Raw genomic sequence first — 5312 nt, 5'->3', positions numbered from 1 at the left:
TGCCATTGCATGATCGTAAGATAGCTAGCATGATGATGTCTATGCCATGCTAGATCATTGCCACGGTACACTACCGAAGGCATTCCATATAGAGTCATAGTTGCTCTAAGTTTTGAGTTGAAAGTGTGATGATCATCATTAATGGAGCATTGTCCCATGTGAGGAAATAAAAGAGGCCAGAGAAGCCCACCAAAAAAAGAGAAAAAGAGAGAAGGGACAACGCTACCACTTTTTCCACACTTGTGCATATTAAGCACCATGATCTTCATGATTGAGAGTCTCTCGTTTTGTCACCACCATATAGCTAGTGGGAAATTTTCATTATATAACTTGGCTTGTATATTCCAATGATAGGCTTCCTCAAAATTTCCTTAGGTCTTCATGAGCAAGCAAGTTGGATGCACACCCACTAGTTTTCTTTAAGAGCTTTCACATACTCTTAGCTCTAGTGCATCATTTGTATGGCAATCCCTACTCATTCACATTGATATCTATTGATGAGCATCTCCACAGCTCATTGATATGCCTAGTTAATGTGACTATCTTATCCTTTTTGTCTTGCAACATCCACCACATTCCACACCATCTATAGTGATATAACCATGGCTCACGCTCATGTATTGCGTGAGATTTGAAAAGGTTTGAGAAAGTAATGGTGTGAAACAATAACTTGGCCAATACCGGGGTTGTGCATGATTTAAATTCGTTGTGCAATGATGATAGAGCATAGCCAGACTATATGCTTTTGTAGGGATAACTTTCATTTGGCCTTGTTATTTTGAAAGTTCCTGATTACCTTGCTAGTTTGCTTGAATTATTATTGTTTACGCGTCAATAGCAAACTATTGTTTTGAATCTAATAGATCTGAACATTCACGTCACATAAGAGGAGTTACAAAGGACATCTTTGCTAGGTAGCATGAAAGCATCAAAAATTCATTATTTATCACTTCCCTACTCGAGGACGAGCAGGAGTTAAGCTTGGGGAAGCTTGATACGTCTCAAACGTATCTATAATTTTTGATGGTTTCACGCTGTTATCTTGTCATCTTTGGATGTTTTATGTACCTTTTATATCTTTTTTGGGACTAACTTATTAATTCAGTGCCAAGTGTCAGTTCGTGTTTTTCTGTGTTTTTGGCTCTTTTCAGATATGATTTTGGAACGGAGTCCAAACGAAATAAAATCCCCGAAATGATTTTTTCCCGAACGGAAGAAGATCAGGGGGCGTGTGGGCCAACCCAAGAGGGCTCCTGGGAGCCCACAAGCCCCCACTCCGCCACCAGGGGGAGGCGGCGGTGGCAGGGCTTGTGGCCTCCCTGGCCGCCCCCTGACCTAGATCTTTGGCCTATATATTCCCTAAAATATAGCAAAAAATGAGGGGAGCCTCGAAAATACTTTTCCGTCGCCGCAAGCTTCCGTTTCCGCGAGATCTCGTCTGGAGACCCTTCCCGGCGCCCTGCCAGAGGGGACTTTGGAGTTGGAGGGCTTCTTCATCATCATCATCGCCCCTCCAATGACTCGTGAGTAGTTCACTTCAGACCTACGGGTCCGTAGTTAGTAGCTAGATGGCTTCTTCTCTCTCTTGGATCTTCAATACAAAGTTCTCCATGATCTTCATGGAGATCTATCCGATGTAATCTTCTTTGGCGGTGTGTTTGTCGAGATCCGATGAATTGTGGATTTGTGATCAGATTATCTATGATATATATTTGAGAATTTGCTGATTTCTTATATGCATGATTTGATATCCTTGTAAGTCTCTCCGAGTCTTGGGTCTTGTTTGGCCAACTAGATCTATGATTCTTAAAATGGGAGAAGTGCTTGGTTTTGGGTTCTACCATGTGGTGACCTTTCCGAGTGACAGTAGGGGCAGCAAGGCACACATTAAGTAGTTGCCATCAAGGGTAACAAGATGGGCTCTGTCGTTGATATGAGATTGTCCATCTACATCATGTCATCTTGCTTAAGGCGTTACTCTGTTCTTTTGGACTTAATACACTAGATGCATGCTGGATAGCGGTCGACGTGTGGAGTAATAGTAGTAGATGCGTAAAGTATTGGTCTACTTGTTTTGGATGTGATGCCTATAGATATAATCATTGCCATAGATATCGTCATGACTTTGCGCGGTTCAATCAATTACTCGACAGTAATTTGTTCACCCACCGTCTACTTGCTTTCATGACAGAAGCCACTAGTAAACACTACGGCCCCGGGTCTATTCACATCTATCGTTTACACCTCCGCTTTTACTTTGCTTTGTTACTTTGTAGCTTTCAGTTCTCACTTGGCAAACAATCTATAAGGGATTGACAACCCCTTCATGGCGTTGGGAGCAAGTTCTTTGTGTTTGTGCAGGATCTTGTGATACTCCTCCACTGGATTGATACCTTGGTTCTCAAACTGAGGGAAATACTTACCACCGCTGTGCTACATCACCCTTTCCGCTTCGAGGGAACACCAATGCAAGGCTCCAAGGCCACGGGGGAAATCCTTTGCATATTTGCCTAGGAAGTCCCTTAAGGCGTAGCCGCAGCAGAAGGATTCCTGGTGCCGTCGACACGACTATTCTTGGCGCCGTTGCTAGGGAAGCACAGCTGACATGAGAAGTATTTCTGATGCCGTTGCCGGGGAGAATCATGACAAGAACGGTCTCCCGTCAGGATGTGTTTCTTGCGCCGTTGGAAGGTCTTTTGTTGCAGTAGCACCCCGCTGCCACGGGAGGGATGGACAATAATGTCATGCAAGTTCTTTTCCCTAAGCACGTATGACTACACACGGAATGCATGCCTACATCACATTGACGAACGGGAGATAGCCACATATCTCTCCGTGTTATAACTGTTGCATGATGAATATCATCCAAATGAATCACCGACCCATTGCCTACGAGTTTGTCCCACTGCTGCTGTTACTTGCTTTGCTCTGCTGGTGTTACTATTGTTGTTGCTAATGTTACTTGCTTTGTTGTGCTGCTACTTGCTACTGTTGCTACTTGCTACTGCTGTCACTACTGTTGTTCCTTGCCACTGTTGTTACTCGTTACACTGCTGCTACCTGCTACAATTTTTGTTCGCTCGGCATTGACGGGAAAAGACAATTTCCGTCAATGGGCAACTTCTCGCGCCATTGATACGACAGTTAGGAATAGTCTTCCATCAACAGATCGTTTATGACACTGTTGTTAACATACTACTTTGTTGCCGATACTTTGCTTGCAGATACTAATCTTTCAGGTGTGGTTGAATCTGACACATTCAGCTGCTAATACTCGAGAGTATTCTCTCACCTCCTGACTGGCGTACCAACAAATTTGGGTCGAATACTCTACCCTCGAAAACTGCCGCGAACCCACGCGCTGGTGGGCCATTGCAAGACAATTGCTAATTGTTGAGCAACTGGGAGCAGTTCTGGCTCTGTTGTCACGAAGGCATCAAGTCAGGGACTCATCAACAACATTCTTCTAGTGTCGTTGCCGGGGACTGCTAAGCAGCATTTTTCTGGCGCCGTTGTCGGGGAGGTATTGCTATATTCTCTGAGTCACTTGTGATTTATATCTGCTGATCACTATCAAGAATCTGAAGGATCCAAAAACCAAAGTCTTCCCGCAACTACGAGGGGAGGTAAGGAACTACCATCTAGCTCTGCGCTTGATTCACCTTCAGTTATGAGTAAGTTTGCGACATCACCTCCTGCTAGATATCTTGATATGTCGCCCGTGCTTGATGATGCTTATGATGATACTGCTAGAGATGCTATGCTTGATACTGTGCTTGATGATGCTATGCCTGATACTGCTAGATATGACATGCCTGATGCTAGAGATGCTATGCCTGGTACTGCTTTGCCTGATGATGCTAGAGATGCTATTTTGCCTGATGATGCTATGCTTGATACTGCTAGAGATGCTACTTTGCCTGATGTGCCACTAGGGGTATTCCTTGATGCTCATATTGCTAGAGTTACTGCCAATGCTCGTGATGCTTCTGAAACTGCTGATACTATTGAGATAGAACCTGCTTTTGCTCCTGCTAGATCTAGCTCTCCTAGATATGAATTGCCTGATATACCTGAGGGTTACGTTATGGAGGGAGAGATAGATGAGGATTTTCTTGCGTGTAAGGATGCCTATGATGCTGAGAAATTACTTCTCCAGTGGAAGGAAAAATCTCTGAAAGCTAGGATGAAATACGACCCGAAGTTTGCCACTTCACCTATCTTTATCACCGATAAGGATTATGAATTCTCTGTCGATCCTGAGATAATCTCTCTAGTCAAATCTGATCCTTTCCACGGTTATGAGTCTGAGACGGTCGTAGCCCATCTTACCAAACTACACGATATAGCCACCCTTTTCACTAGTGAGGAGAAGATCCACCACTACTATATCCTTAAGCTGTTTCCTTTCTCTCTAAAGGATGACGCTAAAGCCTGGTTCACTTCTCTTGCTCCTGGATGTGTGAGTAGTCCCCAGGATATGGTCTGTTACTTCTGTGAGAAATATTTCCCTGCCCATAAGAAGCAAGCTGCCTTGCAGGAAATATATAACTTTCCTCAACTCAAAGAAGAGAGTCTTCCACGAGCTTGGGGGAGGCTCGTCCAGCTATAGAATGCTTTGCCTGATCACCCTCTTAAGAAGAACGGGATACTTGATATCTTCTATAACGGACTTACCGATGCTTCTAGAGACCACATAGATAGTTGTGTCGGTTGTGTTTTTAGGGAACGAACCGTAGAACAAGCTGAGACTCTACTGAATAACATCTTGATCAACGATAATGCTTGGACTATTCCCGAACCACCTCCTAAGCCAACTCCGAAGAAAAGAGGTATTCTATTCCTCAGTCCCGAAGATATGAAAGAAGCAAAGAAATATATGCAAGAGAAAGGCATTAGATCTGAAGATGTCAAAAATCTACCACCTATCAAAGAGATCCATGGTCTCGATAACCCGATATAGGTAGTAGAAGTAAATTCTCTGCGTAGGTTTGATGAGAGTGATATTCCTTTTGATAAACCTGCTAGCCTATGCTTTGATGAATTTGACAACTTTGTTGCCAAACAACAGACTTTCAATGATTATGTTAGCAGACATTTGGAACAAAGTACTCGTATGCTTAGTCATTTAAGTGCTTGTGTAGGCAGAAATGTCAATGATCTGAAGCTTCTAAGTAAACATGCCTCTATGATTACTACTCGGGTAGAACAAGTACTTAAAGCTCAGAATGACTTGCTCAATGAATTAAATGACAACTCTGTCAGAGTCATTACTAGAGGAGGCAAAATGACTCAGGAACCTTTGTATCCTG

This window comes from Hordeum vulgare, chromosome 4H (genome assembly GCF_904849725.1).
Source record: "Hordeum vulgare subsp. vulgare chromosome 4H, MorexV3_pseudomolecules_assembly, whole genome shotgun sequence".
Lineage (NCBI taxonomy): Eukaryota > Viridiplantae > Streptophyta > Magnoliopsida > Poales > Poaceae > Hordeum > Hordeum vulgare.
This window is presented reverse-complemented; position numbering follows the sequence as displayed.